The sequence below is a fragment of the Oncorhynchus tshawytscha genome, linkage group LG11, assembly GCF_018296145.1.
Source record: "Oncorhynchus tshawytscha isolate Ot180627B linkage group LG11, Otsh_v2.0, whole genome shotgun sequence".
In the NCBI taxonomy this organism is placed as follows: Eukaryota; Metazoa; Chordata; class Actinopteri; order Salmoniformes; family Salmonidae; genus Oncorhynchus; species Oncorhynchus tshawytscha.
The window spans coordinates 43102700-43124093 of NC_056439.1; the positions used below are offsets into that span (position 1 = coordinate 43102700).

General features: G+C 43.4%; 1 protein-coding gene across 8 annotated transcripts in view; it reads right to left on the reverse strand.

Moving 5' to 3' along the window:
- LOC112262029 (probable E3 ubiquitin-protein ligase RNF144A-A) overlaps positions 1 to 21394 on the reverse strand; it is a 90926-nt gene that overhangs the window by 60616 nt on the left and 8916 nt on the right. The gene's annotated exons all lie outside the window — the stretch shown is intronic.

The following is a 21394-nucleotide window of genomic DNA, read 5'->3' on the forward strand; positions in this document are numbered from 1 at the left end:
TGGGTCTTTCTTTCCTATGGTGGTCCTCATGAGAGCCAGTTTCACCATAGCGCTTGATGGTTTTTGCGACAAAGTTTCTTCAAGTGCAAAGTTCTTAAAATGTTCCAGATTGACTGACCTTCAAGTCTTAAAGTAATCAGGACTGTCATTTCTCTTCGCTTATTTGAGCTGTTCTTGCCATATTATGGACTTGGTCTTTTAGCAAAAATGGCCATCTTCTGTATACCCACCCCTACCATGTCACAACAACTGATTGGCTCAAACACATTTAGGAAAGTCATTCCACAAATCAACAAGGCACACCTGTTAATTGAGATGTATTCCAGGTGACTACCTCATGAAGCTGATTGGGAGAATGCCAAGAGTGTGCAAAGATGTCATCAAGGCAAAGGGTGGGTACTTTGAAAAATCTCAATTATAAAATATATTTTGATTTGTTTAACACTTTTTTGGTTACTACATGATTCCATGTGTTATTTCATAGTTTTGATGTCTTCACTATTATTCTACAATGTCAAAAATAGTACAAATAAAGAAAAACCGTGGAATGAGTAGGTGTGTCAACTTGACTGGTACTGTATATACAGCACATTCAGAAAGTATTTAGACCCCTTTTCTACATTTCGTTACAGCCTTAATCTCAAATTTATTACATTATTTTTTTCTACACACAATACCCCATAATGACAAAGCAAAAACAGGTTAATAAATAGTTGCAAATTTATTTACATAAGTATTCAGAAACTTTGCTATGAGACTGGAAATTGAGCTCAGGTGCATCCTGTTTCCATTGATCATTTTGAGAAGTTTCTACAACTTGGAGTCCACCGGTGGTAAATTAAATTGATTGCAAATTATTTGGAAAAAGGCACACACCTGTTTATAAAAAGGTCCCACAGTTGACAGTGCATGTCAGAGCAAAAACCAAGCCATGAGGTCGAAGGAGTTGTGTGAGACAGGATTGTGTCGAGGCACAGATCTGGGAAAGGGTACCAAAACATTTCTGCAGCACTGAAGCACCAAGAACACAGTGGCCTCCATCATTCTTAAATGGAAGAAGTTTGGAACCACCAAGACTCTTCCTAGAGCTGGCCGAATGGCCAAACTGAGCAATCGGGGGAAAAGGGCCTTGGTAAGTGAGGTGACCAGGAACCCGATGGTCACTCTGATAGAGCTTCTGTGGAGATGGGAGAACCTTCCAGAAGGACAGCCATCTCTGTAGCCCTCCACCAATCAGGCCTTTATGGTAGAGTGGCCAGATGGAGGCCACTCCTCAGTAAAAGACATGTGACAGCCCACTTGGAGTTTGCCAAAAGGCACCTCAAGGACTCTCAGACCATGAGAAACAAGATTCTCTGATCTGATGAAACCAAGATTGAACTCTTTAGCCTAAATGCCAAGCATCACATCTGGAACAAATCTGGCACCATCCCTACTGTGAAGCATGTGGGGATTGTTTTCAGCAGCAGGGACTGGGAGACTAATCAGGATCGAAGGAAAGATGAATGGAGCGAAGTACAGAAAGATCCTTGATGAAAACCTGCTCCAGAGCATTCAGACAATGACCCTAAGGACAAAGACAAGACAATGCAGGAGTGGCTTCAGGACAAGTCTCGGAATGTCCTTTAGTGGCCTGGACGAACATCTCTGGAGACACCTGAAAATAGCTGTGCGGCGATGCTCCCAATTTAACCTGACAGAGCATCCTGCAGAGAAGGGGAAAAACTCAAAATACAGCAGATGTGCCAAGATTGTAGCGTCATACACAAGAAGACAAGGCAATAATCGCTGACAAAAGGTGCTTCAACAAAGTAGTGAGTAAAGGGTTTGAATAATTATGTAAATGGGATTTTAATTTAAAAAAATAAATAAAATCAGCTCTGCCTTCAGACTCAGTATCCTCTCAGACCGCAGCAGACGCACTCTCCCAGAGCCCTGAGACGCACACAGGCTGGAAAAGCCAATATGCTACACTAGGCCACATGCTGATGCCAGAGAAAAGTGCTAGATGAGACTGGATCCACAAGAGCAAAACACATTGGATTAAGGCAATTGGATCAAGATACAAAGTCCAGAAATAGCCATACTAGGTCCAGCGTTCAAAACTGTATTTGAGATGCATTGTGTGTCAAATTTAACTTTTTTTTTCTTACACCAATTTGTCATGTGGTGCTGCAGATTACTTAGCATTTTGCCAGCTAGAAATCTGCCTATATACAACCAAATCTCTCTGGCCTAGCTTCTTAACGGGGTCCTGAGAGAGAGGCTCTCATCATGCCTAGGCTCAGAGACCAAGAAAGGGACAGAACTGGTTACATCATCAACACCTGGATTCCACAGGTGCCTGCCCGGAACACTGAGCTAGCTATTCTGGTGTAGGGCTGAAGGAAGTACCCGGGCGAGCAGGCATGCACTATGCTACTTTACCATCGCCAGAGCGATAGGGGGGGAGACGGGGCCAGAGCAATAGAGGAGGGGAGAGAGTGTGAGAAGGAGGGGGGGTGTGATCACTTACTCAAATCAGAGCACTGATTAACCTAGAGGACTACCCTGACTGCACGTAAAGCTCTAGACAATGGTGACTTCATGGCCACTTTGAGGGAGGGAGGGTTACTGACAGACACTGATAGTCTAATCCGAAGGTCATGGCACAGGGTTATTTCCTCGAGTGTAATGCAGTTTAGTAAATTGACAAGAATTTTAAGATTTCTAACTTCTAGAACTGCAGTGACAGTAAAAGCCCTCTTAAACAAAGGACAGTCTCTCCATGTGTCATCCCGGCACAAGGGCCCACCACTTAAGGCATTTTCTAAATCCCTGCAGCAGCACTTGAGGGATAATCAGTGTGCACAGACAGACTATGGGCAGAGTCTGACTGAGCTGTCCCTTCTGCTAAACACATCCACGTGGTCTGAATAAGATCCAGCAAGGCCGCACCAGGCCATCAAGTCAAGAACTACTTAGCAGTTCTGGTCAGCAACACAATTCAACACACAGTAAACAACGGGAGAGTAAAAGGTCTTTTTTTCAGATCGTATGCAGCAGAGGTGCGGACTCCTCGGATTCGAGTCCGACTCGATTCACAAATGTGAGGACTCGAGACTCGACTTAATAGGAAATAAAAACTTGAGTTGATTTGGACTTGGAGCCTCAAGGCGTTTTATCACTCATTTTGTGGCAGATTCTCCATAGATTACTCACCAAGCAGACAGAGAAAAGCCGCAATCAGCAGCACACATGCAAAGAAAAAACTTGTAACAGATTGGCTAGTGAAATGCACACTCTTCCCTCTGATTGGATCAGCAAACTGTCAATCACAGGTCCGGTAAGCTGGTGCAGTATTTCCCAAAGTGTTAGTTCTATCCGGAATCTTAAACCCTTACCTTAACAATTTTAAATATCACCTTCAAATGGGGTAACGTCAGAGTTGGGCCGTTCTTAAAGTGGAGAATAAAAGGAGTATGAAACTGAATAGGAAAAATATACTTTTTAATACATTTACTTGACTACATACCATTTGTATTTTATATATTTTTACCTTTGTCTATTTGATCTGGTTTCTAGCATAGGTCTACGGTATTGCAACAAATTGTCAAAAAAACCTAATCTGTGCTTCAGCACCAAAAAGTTGCATGTCTTGTTGGTGACCAGTGACCAGTTGTCTCGCAAAGGCGAGCGAGCATATCCAGAAAGCACACATTTAATTTTCTACGTTTTTTCCTGATAAGAGTATGCCTACTTTTATATTATCCATACATACAGTTTTGCAGTCTACTACAGACTAATCTTTGCCAAAACAATAAGGTTAAGCTACCTGGCAAGTTCTTTGATCATTTACATATATTTCAGATAGCCACCCAAAGTAGGACAACTGGCTATAGGTGACCGACCGGCTCAAAAAAACTAAATAAAATACAAATTCGGGCTTATGTAGCAAAATTGTTTTTTACATTGGATAAAAGTAGAGACTCAGAGCTACAAAAGGGTATATCAAACACTGCATTTGAGGAACAATGGGAAAGTCATTTTTGCTTTGAAAGTTGATTAACTTGTAAACTCACTGTGGCCTTTGAATGTTTTGGTACTACTACTGGAGAGCCCTTCTACACCCATTCAGCATCGTTCACACCCTCTTAAGCTTTAGACCGACCCATCTCTTTAGCCCCAATCATCTCTTTAAGGGTTGATCCAAGCATTCTGTACTAACAGCAGCAGTCAAGCACTCCTGTAAAGACCTTTATTATACACAGATTCAAAATAGCGATTCTTAACAAATCTGTATTTGTGGATGTGACCGAGACTCTTGCCCATTGATTTTGGGACTGTTCTTATTTCCGATTGGAGCGAGATAGTAGTTTAAAAAAAAGAAAATAAATCTATTAATGTTAATTTGAAAGACTTATTTTGATCAAAATTATATGGACCCAGATTTAACTTTTGTTACATTTTTTATTTTTCATTGCAGATTCTTAATCCATAAAATGAAGTGGGTGGAGAACAAAACCCCTCTCCGCATTTAAGACAGAATTAAAACATTATTTTGAAATGATCAGAAAGTGCTAAAACAAAGCAGCAATACGTACCATAAGACTTTGCCAAATTGAAAATGTATCTCGATATGTAATACTCAGTCTGTTAGGTTTATGTACTTGTTTGTATATAATAATAAAAAATAAAAAAAATAACAGTCAAGCACCCAAGCTAACTTGCTAGCTACTTCCAGACACAAATGAGAGAACAGATCACAGAACATTACTCACCCTAGCAGAGCTGGTTAGGCTGTTATGTTATCCAAAGCATTGGTGACTAACTGTACTGCTGGCAACAATTTAATAGCGTTTTTTTTGACGTCGTAAATCAGTTATTCTGCGCTCTGGAACACTCAGACGAGAGTGCTCTGAAATCGTAATGGATGGTCAGACTGATTTTACAAACGCACCCCGAAATTGTTACTTACATAGTAGAGTCTTCTGTTAAGACATCTAGCTAGCTAAATAATGAACAACAACTCATGATGTTACTACCCTGCATGAATCTGCAGGTATCTAACCAACGTATATGAACAGTTGTCACAGTGACATTCTATTGAAATGGATACTTCCATAGGGGAGTCTTTTGTTCAGACTTGTATATAACTAGCTAAACAATGAACCATAATTCCAACTCATTACGTTACTACCCCTCTTGAATCTGCAGGTAGCTAACCAACCAACAGATTCAATGTTAGCTACCCAAGCAAATGGCTCTGACATACAAATAATAAGATCATACACGTAACGTTAGCTAGCTAACAGTACAATAACTTGAAACTACATCCCTTTCTTACCCATATACATCATAGATGGACACGTCTCCTGTCACGAATGCCATGGTTGCCCTTAGTTTGAAGATGTAATCCAAAGACAGGTGTTTTCTCCATCTCCTTAGATATCATACTCAAATTCCACTGAACAAGAAAGTGGAGAGCGACACTTATGCAGTTTTGCTACGTGATACATTTAAAAAAAGCTGCGTTAGTATGCGTTGGTAATTCTGTCTAACTAGCTCAAATAGACAGAAGCGTGCTATATGGTAGACCAATCCAAACTCATCTCTCAGCATGTCTAGCCCACTAATTATCTCAGCCAATCACGGCTAGCGGGAAGCTTGCTGGCTTTTTCTGTGGCTAAACCAACTAGGCTCGTAATTTAACAATTTCATTTGTATTTACAGATGGCATACAAGTTTGTTATTAAGGCACATGAAAGTTCACATGTTCCAGAAGGCATTTCTGCCAAACAAAAGCATTTTGATTAAAAAAACGTTTTAAGGTTACGTTCAAACAGCTCTCCTATTAAGTAGTGACGCGCGACATACGCCTAGTTTCCAGAAACAGGTCATACATGTCTGGAGCTCTTCAATATTATGGGATAAGGTAATACATTAGCAAGAATACGTTACGATATTTGTGAGGGAAAAAAGGGTCTACACAGTTGGCAAAAAGCATTCTGCAGGCAGACAGTGTGGTGACAGACCATGCTTTCCATTTATCTCCTGCAACAACCTCTGCATACAGGTAGGGTAGGTATTATCCTGCTTGCTCTCAACTCCAGAGAAATTACAATGTGACATGACATTGCCTGCTAACACGATTGACTTTCATCTCAAAATGCAGGTGTAAAACAGTTTATTTCTGTGTGGTGTGTTTTGAAAATGCTTCACTGTTTATGGCTGTAATGACAGGTTACATTTACGCAGCAATTTTGCGTGCACGCATGTGTGGGGATCACGGGTCAAAAAGTTTGAGAACCATTGAACTACAGTGCCTTGCATAAGTAGTCATCCCTCTTAGCATTTTTACTATTTTGTTGCATTACAACCTGTAATTAATGGATTTTTATTTGGATTTCATTCAAAGGACACACAAAATAGTCCAAATTGGTGAAGTGAAAAAAAATTACTTAAAAAATGTAAAACTGAAAAGTGGTGCGTGCATATGTATTCACTCTTCTTGCTATGAAGCCCCTAAATAAGATCTGGTGCAACCAATTACCTTCAGAAGTCACATAACTAGTTAAGATTTTAGGGATAGGGGGCAGCATTTTCACTTTGGATAAATTGCGTGCCCATAGTGAACTGCCTCCTACTCTATCCCAGATGCTAATATATGCATATTATTACCATCGGATAAAAAACACTGACGTTTCTAAAACTGTTTGAATGATGTCTGTGAGTACAACAGAACTCATATGGCAGGCAAAAACCTGAGAAAAATCCAACCAGGAAGTGGAACATCTGAGGTTTGTAGTTTTTCCAAAGCTTGGCCTACCGAATACACATTGATATATGGATAAATTTGCACTTCCTAAGGCTTCCACTAGATGTCAAACGTCTTTAGAAACTTGAATGAGGATTCTACTATAATGGAAGGGCTCTTGAGACCTCTGAGTCAGTGGTCTGGAAGAGTGCCTTGGTCTCATGACGCGCGCTCACGACCGAGTTATCTCTCGTCCCAGTGCTTTTCTGAAGACAAAGGAATTCTCCGGTTGGAACATTATTGATGTTTTGTGTTAAAAACATCCTAAAGATTGATTCCATACATGGTTTGACTTGTTTCTAAACGACTAACGGAACTTTTCAAGTTTTTGTCTGGACGAAGTGCCTGCGCCTCATGAAGATGGATTACTGGGCTGAACACGCTAACAACAAGTGGCTATTTTGGACATAAATTAGGGACTTATGGAACAAAACAGTCATTTATTGTCGAACTGGGATTCCTGGGAGTGCCTTCTGATGAAGATCAAAGGTAAGTGAATATTTATGGTGTTGTTTCTAACTTTGTTGACTCCAAAATAGCGGATATTCCTCTGGCTGTTTTGGGTTCTGAGCACCGTTCTCAGATTATGCTTTTTCCGTAAAGATTTTTTGAAATCTGACACGGCGGTTGTATTAAGGAGAAGAACATCTTTAATTCTGTGAATAACACTTGTATCTATAATCAATGTTTATTATGAGTATTTCTGAAAAATCACCGGATGTTTTGGAATCAAAACATTACTGCACGTAACGCGCCAATGTAAACAGATTTTTGGATATAAATATGCACATTATCTAACAAACCATACATGTATTGTGTAACATGATGTCCTATGAGTGTCATCTGATGAAGATCAAAGGTTAGTGATTCATTTCATCTATATTTCTGCTTTTTTGACTCCTTTCTTTGGCTGGAAAAATGGCTGTGTTTTTTCAACTTGGCTATGACCTAACAATCATATGTGGTGCATTCGCTGTAAAGCATTTTTTAAATTGGACACGATGGGTAGATTAAACTATTGAGTGTACAGGGCAGTATTTTGATGTTTGGATGAAAAACTTACCCAAATGAAACTGCATAGAATTGTCAGATTAGGATAGAAAACACTAAAGTTTCCAAAACTGTCAAAATATTGTCTGAGTATGACAGAACTGGTATTGCAGGTGAAAACCTGGGGAAAATCCAACCCGGAAGTGCTGTTTTTCCTGAATGCTCTCTGTTCCATTGCCTGCCTACACTCCATTTAAAGGGATAGCAACCAGATTCCTTTTCCTATCGCTTCCTCAAGGTGTCAGTCTTTAGACATTTTCAGGCTTTTATTTTAAAAAATGAGCGAGAAAAGATCACATCGCGTCATTGGATGGCTGGGTGCCAGCAGCGTTTTGCATGCGCAACAGCTTGGAGCAGACATTCTCGCTCTCTCCCTCCTATTGAAGAAGCTACAGTCCGGTTGAAATATTATCGATTATATGTTGTAAAAACAACCTGAGGATTGATTATAAAAAACGCTTGACATGTTTCCACAAACTTTACGGATACTATTTGGAATGTTCGTCTGCCCGGTCGTGACCACTCGAGCCTATGGATTTCTGAACATAACCCGCAGTGACAGTGCGCACCGAGGGAGAGAAGCAACTTGTGTCATCGACAGGTGCAGTACTGCTGGTAGTAGCAGTACTACCAGAAGACCTGGTACGCGGCTCTATGGACGCGGGCCTTACTAAATGGACTGTGTGAATGTGAAGATTTTTTATACATAGACATACAGACACACTGCTCAAAGAAATAAAGGGAACACTAAAATAACACATCCTAGATCTGAATGAATTAATTAGTTTTAAATAGTTTTTTCTTTACATAGTTGAATGTGCTGACAACAAAAATCACAAAAAATATCAATGGAAATCAAATTTATCAACCCATGGAGGTCTGGATTTGGAGTCACACTGAAAATTAAAGTGGAAAACCACACTACAGGCTGATCCAACTTTGATGTAATGTCCTTAAAACAAGTCATAATGAGGCTCAGTAGTGTGTGTGTGGCCTCCACGTGCCTGTATGACCTCCCTACAACGCCTGGGCATGCTCCTGATGAGGTGGCGGATGGTCTCAGATTGGGAATACCTGCTGTAGAGGTTAAAACGGCATTGTTAGTTAAGGACTTGTAAGTAAGCATTTCACTGTAAGGTTGTATTCGGTTGCATTCGGTATGTGACAAATAAAATTTGATTTGGAGCAGTGGAAACGCATTCTTTGGAGTGATGAATCAAGCTTCACCATCTGGCAGTCCAACGGATGAATCTGGGTTTTGCAGACTTCAGGAGAACACTACCTGCCCCAATGCCTACTGCTAACTGTAAAGTTCGGTGGATGAGGAATAATGGTCTGGGGCTGTTTTTCCATGGTTTGGGCTAGGCCCCTTGGTTCCACTGAAGGGAAATCTAAAACGCTACAACATACACTAACATTGTAGATGATTCTGTGCTTCCAACTTTGTGACAACGCTTTCCTGTTTCATCATGTCAATGCCCCTGTGCACAAAGCAAGGTCCATACAGAAATAAGTTGTCCAGATCAGTGCGGTAAACTTGAATGGCCTGCACAGAGTCCCGACTGCAAGCCAAGCCTAATCGCCCAACATCAGTGCCCGACCTCACTAATGCTCGTGACTGAATGGGGGCACATCCCCCAGCAATGTTCCAACATCTAGTGGAAAGCCTTCCCAGAAGAGTAGAGGCTGTTATATTTATTATATTATTATTTATTTATTTTATTTCACCTTTATTTAACCAGGTAGGCCAGTTGAGAACAAGTTCTCATTTACAACTGTGACCTGGCCAAGATAAAGCAAAGCAATGAGAGAAACAGAGTTACGTGGAATAAACAAACATACAGTCAATAACACAATATAAAAAATCTATATACAGTGTGTGCAAATAAGATTAGGGAGGAAAGGCAATAAATAGGCTGTAGTGGAGAAGTAATTACAATTTAGCAATTAAACACTGGAGTGATAGATGTGCAGAAGATGAATGTGCAAATAGGGATATTGGGGTGCAAAGGAGCAATAAAAGAAATACCAATATGTGGATGAGGTAGTTGGATGGGCTATTTACAGATGAGCTATTTACAGATGGGCTATGTACAGGTGCAGTGATCTGTGAGCTGCTCTCACAGCTGATGCTTTAAGTGAGGGAGGTATGAGTCTCCAGCTAGCTTTAGTGATTTTTGCAATTCATTCCAGCCATTGGCAGCAGAGAATTGGAAGGAAAGGCGGCCAAAGGAGGAATTGGCTTTTGGGGTGACCAGTGAAACATACCTGCTGGAGCGCGTGCTACGGTGACCAGTGAGCTGAGATAAGGCGGGGCTTTACCTAGCAAAGACTTGTAGATGACCTGGAGCCAGTGGGTTTGGCGACGAATATGAAGTGAGGGCCAGACAACGAGAGCATACAGGTCGCAGTGGGTAGTATATGGGGCTTTGGTGACAAAACAGATGGCACTATGATAGACTGCATCCAATGTGTTGAGTAGTGTTGGAGGCTATTTTGTAAATTACATCGCCGAAGTGATGGATCGGTAGGATAGTCAGTTTTACAAGGGTGTTTGGCAGGGAAAGATGCTTTGTTGCAAAATAGGAAGCCGATTCTAGATTTCATTTTGGATTGGAGATTGGAGAGTTTAGGGTCTAACCAGACACCTGGGTGTTTGTAGTTGTCCACATATTCTAAGTCAGAACCGTCCAGAGAAGCGATGCTGGATGGGCGGGCAGGTGCAGCCAGCGATCAGTTGAAGAGCATGTACAGTGCCTTGCGAAAGTAGTCGGCCCCCTTGAACTTTGCAACCTTTTTGCCACATTTCAGGCTTCAAACAAAGATATAAAACTGTATTTTTTTGTGAAGAATCAACAACAAGTGGGACACAATCATGAAGTGGAACGACATTTATTGGATATTTCAAACTTTTTTAACAAATCAAAAACTGAAAAATTGGGCGTGCAAAATTATTCAGCCCCCTTAAGTTAATACTATGTAGATCATTGTCTTGTTGGAAGACAAATCTCCGTCCCAGGTCTTTTGCAGACTCCATCAGGTTCTTCCAGAATGGTCCTGCATTTGGCTCCATCCATCTTCCCATCAATTTTAACCATCTTCCCTGTCCCTGCTGAAGAAAAGCAGGCCCAAACCATGACGCTGCCACCACCATGTTTGACAGTGGGGATGGTGTGTTCAGGGTGATGAGCTGTGTTGCTTTTACGCCAAACATAACGTTTTGCATTGTTGCCAAAAAGTTCAATTTTGGTTTCATCTGACCAGAGCACCTTCTTCCACATGTTTGGTGTGTCTCCCAGGTGGCTTGTGGCAAACTTTAAACAACACTTTTTATGGATATCTTTAAGAAATGGCTTTCTTCTTGCCACTCTTCCATAAAGGCCAGATTTGTGCAATATACGACTGATTGTTGTCCTATGGACAGAGTGTCCCACCTCAGCTGTAGATCTCTGCAGTTCATCCAGAGTGATCATGGGCCTCTTGGCTGCATCTCTGATCAGTCTTCTCCTTGTATGAGCTGAAAGTTTAGAGGGACGGCCAGGTCTTGGTAGATTTCCAGTGGTCTGATACTCCTTCCATTTGAATATTATCGCTTGCACAGTACTCCTTGGGATGTTTAAAGCTTGGGAAATCTTTTTGTATCCAAATCCGTCTTTAAACTTCTTCACAACAGTATCTCGGACCTGCCTGGTGTGTTCCTTGTTCTTCATGATGCTCTCTGCGCTTTTAACGGACCTCTGAGACTATCACAGTGCAGGTGCATTTATACGGAGACTTGATTACACACAGGTGGATTGTATTTATCATCATTAGTCATTTAGGTCAACATTGGATCATTCAGAGATCCTCACTGAACTTCTGGAGAGTTTGCTGCACTGAAAGTAAAGGGGCTGAATAATTTTGCACGCCCAATTTTTCAGTTTTTGATTTGTTAAAAAAGTTTGAAATATCCAATAAATGTCGTTCCACTTCATGATTGTGTCCCACTTGTTGTTGATTCTTCACAAAAAAATACAGTTTTATATCTTTATGTTTGAAGCCTGAAATGTGGCAAAAGGTCGCAAAGTTCAAGGGGGCCGAATACTTTCGCAAGGCACTGTATTTAGTTTTACTTGCATTGAAGAGCAGTTGGAGGCCACGGAAGAAGTTGTATGGCATTGAAGCGCGTCTGAAGGTTAGTTAAAACCTGTTAAGGAGGCTGCGAATTTTCGCAGCTTTTTGTTAAAAATCGCGCAACATTTCAGCGTCCTGCTACTCATGCCAGGAATATAGTATATGCATATGATAAGTGTGTGTGTATAGAAAACACTCTGAAGTCTCTAAAACTGGTTAAATCGTGTCTGTGGCTATAACATAACGTGTTTAGGAGTATCCTTCGAAAAACTGTTCACCAAAAACACAAAAATAATATTCATCCGCCAGTCAATATATTGTCTAAGGCTGAAGAAAATACATGGGGATCCCCTGTAAACGCCAACAGCTTCCACACGATGTCGCCAGTGCTGGCATTTTTTGGCTGCTTTATCCTTGGTTTGGTGACGTATAGGCACTTCCTTTCTTGGGGCTCACCACAGGATGTTATGAAAGTGAAAACATGGAGTATGATTTCAAGACTTGCAGCTATCGAATACAGATCGCCCCGTGATCAATTTGAAAGATTATTAACGTTTATTAATACCTAAAGTTGGTTTAGAAAAGTAGTTTGAAGTGATTTGTAAAAGTATATAGGCAACTTTTGTAATTTTAAAAAGTGACGTTGCGTCTTGTAAAGGGGCATTTTTCTGGATCAGACCGGTCTTCAGCAAATCACATTTTGGGTATACAATGACGGATTTAAATTGGGAAAAAGACCCAATTGTGATGTTTATGTGACATATAGGAGTGCCAAGAAAGAAGCTCGTCAAAGGTAATGAATGTTTTATATTTTATTTCTGCGTTTTGGGTAGCGCCGGCTACCGCAAAATCTGTTGTTTTGTTGACGGTCTGGTATTCTGGGGGGTGCATGCTATCAGAAAATAGCTTCTCATGCTTTTGCCGAAAAGCATTTTACAAATCTGACTTGGTGGCTAGATTCACAACGAGTGTAGCTTTAATTCAGTACCTTGCATGTGTGTTAATGAAAGTTTGAGTTTTATCAAACTTTCGGTGGCCTCTAAAATTTCCGCTGATTTGATCCCGCCACAGGGACCTAGTCCCTATCAAGGTTTACAGTGTCCAAAGGGCCAGAAGTATACACAATGGTCTCGTATGCATAGAGGTGGATCAGAGAATGACCAGCAGCAAGAGTGACATCATTGCTGTATACAGAGAAAAGAGTCGACCCGAGAATTGAACCGTGGCACCCCCATGGAGACTGCCAGAGGTCCGGAAAACAGGCCCTCTGATTTGACACACTGAACTCCATCAGAGACGTAGTTGGTGAACCAGGCGAGGCAGTCATTTGAGAAACCAAGGCTGTCGAGTCTGCCGATAAGAATGTGGTGATTGACCGAGTCGAAAGCCTTGGCCAGGTCAATGAATACAGTATTGTATTTTATCGATGGAGGTTATGATATCATTTTAGGACCTTGAGTGTGGCCGAGGTGCACCCATGACCAGCTCGGAAAACAGATTGCATAGCGGAGAAGGTACGGTGGGATTCGAAATGGTCGGTGATCGGTTTGTTACCTTGGCTTTCGAAGACTTTAGAAAGGCAGGGTAGGATAGATATAGGTCTAGAGTAGAGGTCGACCGATTATCATTTTTCAACACCGATACCGATTATTGGAGGGCCAAAAAAGGCCGATACCGATGAATGGGCCGATTTTGATTTATTTATTATTTATTTGTATTAATGACAATTACAACAATACTGAATGAACACTTATTTTAACTTAATATAATACAACAATAAAATAAATTTAGCCTCAAGTAAATAATGAAACATGTTCAATTTGGTTTAAATAATGCAAAAACAAAGTGTTGGAGAAGCAAAAGTGCAATATGTGCTATGTAAGAAAGCTAACGTTTCAGTTCCTTGCTCAGAACATGAGAACATATGAAAGCTGGTGGTTCCTTTCAACATGAGTCTTCAATATTCCCAGGTAAGAAGTTTTAGGTTGTAGTTATTATAGGAATTATAGAACTATTTCCCTCTATACCATTTGTATTTCATTAACCTTTGACTATTGGATGTTCTTCTAGGCACTTTAGTATTGCCAGTGTAACAACAGTATAGCTTCCGTCCCTCTCCTCGCTCCTCCCTGGGCTCGAACAAGCAACACAACGACAACAGCCACCCTCGAAGCAGCGTTACCCATGCAGAGCAAGGGGAACAACTACTAGAAGGCTCTGAGCGAGTGACGTTTGAAACGCTATTAGTGTGCGCTAACTAGCTAGCCATTTCACTTTGGTTACACCAGCCTCATCCCGGGAGTTGATAGGCTTGAAGTCAAACAGCGCAATGCTTGATGCACAACAAAGAGCTGCTGGCAAAACGCACGAAAGTCCTGTTTGAATGAATGTTTACTTGTATGCTCAGTCAGATTATATGCAACGCAGGACGCGCTAGATAATATCTAGTAATATCATCAACCATGTGTAGTTAACTAGTGATTATGATTGATTGTTTTTTCAGATAAGTTTAATGCTAGCTAGCAACTTATCTTGGCTTACTGCATTCGCCTAACAGGCAGTCTCCTTGTGGAGTGCAACGAGCGAGAGGCCGGTCGTTATTGCGTTGGACAAGTTAACTGTAAGGTTGCAAGGTTGGATCCCCCGAACTGACAAGGTGAAAATCTGTCGTTCTGCCCCCACCGTTCCTAGGTCATTGAAAATAAGATTGTGTTCTTAACTGACTTGCCAAGTTAAATAAAAAGGTATATAAAAAATACAAAATTTAATCAGCAAATGGGCACCCAAAAATACCAATTTCCGATTGTTATGAAAACCTGAAATCGGCCCTAATTAAATCTAATTAATTCCGATTAATCGGTCGACCTCTAGTCTAGAGTGTCTCCCCCTTTGAGGAGGGCGATGACCGCGGCAGCTTTCCAATCTTTGGGGATCTCACACGATACCAAAGAGGTTGAACAGGCAAGTAATAGGGGTTGCAACAATTGAGGTGGATGATTTTAGAAATAGAGGGTCCAGATTGTCTAGCCCAGCTGATTTGTCAGGGTCTGGATTATGCAACTTTCACAACATCAGCTATCTGGATTTGTGTGAAGGAGAAATGGGAGTTTGTGCTACAGGATGCAAATTTCTGCTTGAAAAAGCTAGCCTTTGCTTTCCTAACTGCCTGTGTATATTGGTTCCTAAATTCCCTGAAAAGTTGCATATCGTGGGGGCTAGTCGATGCTAATGCAGTACACCAAAGGATGTTTTTGTGCTGGTCAAGGGTAGTCAGGTCTGGAGTGAACCAAGGGCTATATTTGTTCCTGGTTCTACATTTTCTGAATGGGGCATGCTTATTTAAGACTAGGAAAGCACTTTTAAAGAGAAACCAGGCATCCTCTACTGACGGAATGAGCTCAATATCCTTCCAGGATACCCGGACCAGGTCGATTAGAAAGGCCTGCTCACGGAAGTGTTTTAGGGAGCGTGTGACAGTGATGAGGTGGGTCTGACCGCTGACCGCAGTGATCGCTGAGACCAAACAGCAGAGGTGTATTTAGAGGTTAGGTTGGTCAGGATGACATCTATGAGGGTGCCCATGTTTACAGATTTGGGGTTGTACCTGGTAGGTTCATTGATAATTTGTGTGAGAATGAGGGGATCTACCTTAGATTGTAGGATGGCCGGGGTGTTAAGCATGTCCCAGTTAGGTCACCTAACATTATGAGCTCTGAAGATAGATGGGGGGCAATCAATTCACATATGGTGTCCAGGGCACAGCTGGGGGCGGAAGGTGGTCTTATAACAAGCGGCAACAGTGAAAGACTTCTTTCTGGAAAGGTGGATTCTTAGAAGTAGAAGCTTGAATTGTTTGGGCACAGACCTAGATAGTATGACATAACTCTGCAGAATAACTCCACCGCCTTTGGCAGTTCTATCTTGTTGGAAAATGTTAGTTCGGGATGGAAATTGCAGGATTTTTGGTGGCCTTCCTAAGCCAGGATTCAGATAAGGATAGGACATCCAGGTTGGCAGTGTGCTAAAGCAGTGAATTAAAAAAAACTTAGGGAGGAGGATTCTAATGTTAACATGCATGAAACCAAGGCTTTTAAGGTTACATGTCCCTGATTGTATTACCAACATGTTTCAAGCAGACCACCATAGTCCCTGTGCCCAAGAACACAAAGGCAACCTGCCTAAATGACTACAGACGTGTAGCACTCACGTCCGTAGCCATGATGTGCTTTGAAAGGTTGGTAATGGCTCAGGTCAACACCATTATTCCAGAAACCCTAAACACACTCCAATTTTCATACCGCCCAAACAGATCCACAGATGATGCCATCTCTATTGCACTCCACACTGCCATTTCCCACTTGGACAAAAGGAACACTTATGTGAGAATGCTATTCATTGACGACAGCTCAGCGTTCAACACCATAGTACCCTCAAAGCTCATCACCAAGCTAAGGATCCTGGGACTAAACACCTCCATCTGCAACTGGACCCTGGACACCCTGACGGACAGCCCCAGGTGGTGTGGGTAGGTAGCAACACATCTGCCACGCTGATCCTCAACACTGGAGCTCACCAGGGGTGCATGCTCAGTCCCCTCCTGTACTCCCTGTTCACCCACGACTGCATGGCCAGGCACGACTCGACACAACAGTGGAAGGCATGATCACCGAAAACAACGAGACAGCCTATAGGGAAGAGGTCAGAGACCTGGCCGTGTGGTGCCAGAATAACAACTTATCCCTCAACGTAACCAAGACTAAGGAGATGATTGTAGACTACAGGAAAAGGAGGACAGCGCACGCCACCCATTCTCATTGACGGGGCTATAGTGGAGCAGGTTGAGAGCTTCAAGTTCCTTGATGTCCACATCAAACTATCATGGTCCAAACACACCAAGACAGTCGTGAAGTGGGCACGACAAAGCCTATTCCTCCTCAGGAAACTAAAAAGACTTGGCATGGGTCCTGAGATCCTCAAAATGTATTACAGCTGCAACATCAAGAGCATCCCGACTGGTTGCATCACTGCCTGGTACGGCAATTGCTCAGCCTCTGACAGCAAGGTACTACAGAGGGTAGTGTGTATGGCCCAGTACATCACTGGGTCTAAGCTGCCTGCCATCCAGGACCTCTACACCAGGCGGTGTCAGAGGAAGGCCACCCCAGTCAGACTGTTCTCTTTACTACCGGAGTGCCAAGTCTAGGACAAAAAGGCTTCAACAGTTTTTACCCCCAAGCCATAAGACTCCAGAACAGGTAATCAAATGGCTACCCAGACTATTTGCATTGTGTGCCCCCCCAACCCAACCCCTCTTTAACGCTGATGCTACTCTCCGTTTATCATATGCATAGTCATTTTAACTATACATTAATGTACATACTACCTCAATTGGGCCGACCAACCAGTGCTCCCGCACATTGGCTAACCGGGCTATCTGCATTGTGTCCCGCCACCCACCAACCCCTCTTATGCTACTGCTCCTCTCAGTTCATCATATATGCACAGTCACTTCAACCATATCTACATGTACATACTACTTCAATCAGCCTGACTAACCGGTATCTGTATGTAGCCTCGCTAGCCTGTCTTTTTACAGGTTTTTTTTTCTTTACTTACCTATTGTTCACCTAATACCTTTTTTGCACTATTGGTTAGAGCCTGTAAGTAAGCGTTTCACTGTAAGGTCTACACCTGTTGTATTTGGCGCACGTGACAAACTTTGATTTACAGAAGTCAACAAATGAGCGCCTGGGGAATGTGAGGAGCTAGGCGCTGCAGGAGTTAACCTCTACATCACCAGAAGAACAGAAGAGTAGGATAAGGGTACAGCTAGGCTAAAGGCTTTAAGAACTGGCAGTGTAGTGCGTTCGGAACAGAGAGTAAAAGGAGCACGTTTCTGGGTGCAGAAGAATAGATTCAAGGCATACTGTCCAGACAAGGGTATGGTAGGATGGGAATACAGTGGAGGTAAACCTAGGCATTGAGTGACAATGAGAGGTTTTGTCTCTAGAGACAACATTTAAACCAGGTGAGGTCACCGCATGTGTGGGAGGTGGAACAAAAGCTCTACAGTGAAATAAGACAATCACTAACCAAAACTGCAATGGACAAGGCATATTGACATCAGGGAGACGCATGCATAGCCGAGTGATCATAGGGACCAGTGAGTAACTAGGCGAGCTGGAGACACGCGATTCAGACAGCTATCGGGCTGGGGCTAGCAGAAGGGCCTTAGGGGGACGTCACAACGGAGGAGTCTGTTGTAGCCCCCTCGGATGGTTATGTCGGCAGACCAGTCGTGTTGGATCGGCAGGGCTCCGTGTCGGCAGTAAAAGGGGTCCAGGCCAATTTGCAAAATAGGTATTGTAGCCCAAGAAATTGGCTGATGGACCTATTCAGCTAGCCGGGAGATGGGCCTAGCACGAGGCTAGTTCCAGGCTAACTGGTGCTTGCGTCGGGACAGAGACGTTAGTCAGTAGTAGCCACTCGGATAGTAGCTAGCTAGCTGCGATGACCCAGGAGAAAAGGTTCAGAGCTTGCGGTAGGAATCCCGAGATGTGGAGATTTGGTAGAGAAAAAGCAGTCGGATATGCTCTGGGTTGAATCGCGCTGGGAAGACTGGCAATTGATAGGCTAAGGTTAGCTGATGACCGCTAGCAGTGGCTAACTGATTACTAGGAAAACTCCGGCGCCGACAGAGATGGCCGCTTCGCGTTCCTAGGAAACTATGCAGTTTGTTTTTTTACGTGTTATTTCTTACATTAGTACCCCAGGTCATCTTAGGTTTCATTACATACAGTCGAGAAGAACTACTGAATATAAGATCAGCGTCAACTCACTATCAGTACGACCAAGAATATGATTTTCACGAAGCGGATCCTGTGTTCTGCCTTTCAACCAGGACAACGGAATGGATCCCAGCCGGCGAGCCAAAAAAACAACTACGTAAAAGAGGGAAAGGAGGCGGTCTTCTGGTCAGACTCCGGAGACGGGCACATCGTGCACCACTCCCTAGCATTCTTCTCGCCATTGTATAGTCTCTTGACAACAAGGTTGATGAAATCCGAGCAAGGGTAGCATTCCAGAGGGACATCAGAGACTGTAACGTTCTTTGCTTCACGGAAACATGGCTCACTGGAGAGACGCTATCGGAGGCGGTGCAGCCAGCGGGTTTCTCCACGCATCGCGCCGACAGAAACAAACATCTTTCTGGTAAGAAGAGGGGCGGGGGCGTATGCCTTATGGCTAACGAGACATGGTGTGATCACAGAAATATACAGGAAGTCAAATCCTTCTGTTCACCTGATTTAGAATTCCTCACAATCAAATGTCGACCGCATTATCTACCAAGAGAATTCTCTTCGATTATAATCACAGCCGTATGTATTCCCCCCCAACCAGACACATCGATGGCTCTGAACGAACTTTATTTGACTCTTTGCAAACTGGAATCCATACATCCTGAGGCTGCATTCATTGTAGCTGGGGATTTTAACAAGGCTAATCTGAAAACAAGACCCCCTAAATTGTATCAGCATATCGATTGCGCAACCAGGGCTGAAAAAACCTTGGATCATTGTTACTCTAACTTCCGCGACGCATATAAGGCCCTGCCCCGCCCTCCTTTCGGAAAAGCTGACCACTACTCCATTTTGCTGATCCCTGCCTACAGACAGAAACTAAAACAAGAAGCTCCCACGCTGAGGTCTGTCCAACGCTGGTCCGACCAAGCTGATTCCACACTCCAAGACTGCTTCCATCACGTGGACTGGGATATGTTTCGTATTGCGTCAGATAACATTGACGAATACGCTGATTCGGTGTGCGAGTTCATTAGAACGTGCGTTGAAGATGTCGTTCCCATAGTAACGATTAAAACATTCCCTAACCAGAAACCGTGGATTGATGGCAGCATTCACATGAAACTGAAAGCGCGAACCACTGCTTTTAATCAGGGCAAGGTGACTGGTAACATGACCAAATACAAACAGTGCAGCTATTCCCTCCGCAAGGCTATCAAACAAGCTAAGCGTCAGTACAGAGACAAAGTAGAATCTCAATTCAACGGCTCAGACACAAGAGGTATGTGGCAGGGTCTACAGTCAATCACGGACTACAAGTAGAGAACCAGCCCAGTCACGGACCAGGATGTCTTGCTCCCAGGCAGACTAAATAACTTTTTTGCCCACTTTGAGGACAATACAGTGCCACTGACACGGCCTGCAACGAAAACATGCGGACTCTCCTTCACTGCAGCTGAGGTGAGTAAGACATTTACACGTGTTAACCCTCGCAAGGCTGCAGGCCCAGACGGCATCCCCAGCCGTGTCCTCAGAGCATGTACAGACCAGCTGGCCGGTGTGTTCACGGACATATTCAATCAATCCCTATACCAGTCTGCTGTTCCCACATGCTTCAAGAGGGCCACCATTGTTCCTGTTCCCAAGAAAGCTAAGGTAACTGAGCTAAACGACTACCGCCCCGTAGCACTCACTTCCGTCATCATGAAGTGCTTTGAGAGACTAGTCAAGGACCATATCACCTCCACCCTACCTGACACCCTAGACCCACTCCAATTTGCTTACCGCCCAAATAGGTCCACAGACGATGCAATCTCAACCACACTGCACACTGCCCTAACCCATCTGGACAAGAGGAATACCTATGTGAGAATGCTGTTCATCGACTACAGCTCGGCAGTCAACACCATAGTACCCTCCAAGCTCGAGACCCTGGGTCTCGACCCCGCCCTGTGCAACTGGGTACTGGACTTCCTGACGGGCCGCCCCCAGGCGGTGAGGGTAGGCAACAACATCTCCACCCCGCTGATCCTCAACACTGGGGCCCCACAAGGGTGCGTTCTGAGCCCTCTCCTGTACTCCCTGTTCACCCACGACTGCGTGGCCACGCACGCCTCCAACTCAATCATCAAGTTTGCGGACGACACAACAGTGGTAGGATTGATTACCAACAACGACGAGACGGCCTACAGGGAGGAGGTGAGGGCCCTCGGAGTGTGGTGTCAGGAAAATAACCTCACACTCAACAAAACTAAGGAGATGATTGTGGACTTCAGGAAACATCAGAGGGAACACCCCCCTATCCACATCGATGGAACAGTAGTGGAGAGGGTAGTAAGTTTTAAGTTCCTCGGCATACACATCACAGACAAACTGAATTGGTCCACTCACACAGACAGCATCGTGAAGAAGGCGCAGCAGCGCCTCTTCAACCTCAGGAGGCTGAAGAAATTTGGCTTGTCACCAAAAGCACTCACAAACTTCTACAGATGCACAATCAAGAGCATCCTGGCGGGCTGTATCACCGCCTGGTACGGCAACTGCTCCGCCCACAACCGTAAGGCTCTCCAGAGGGTAGTGAGGTCTGCACAACGCATCACCGGGGGCAAACTACCTGCCCTCCAGGACACCTACA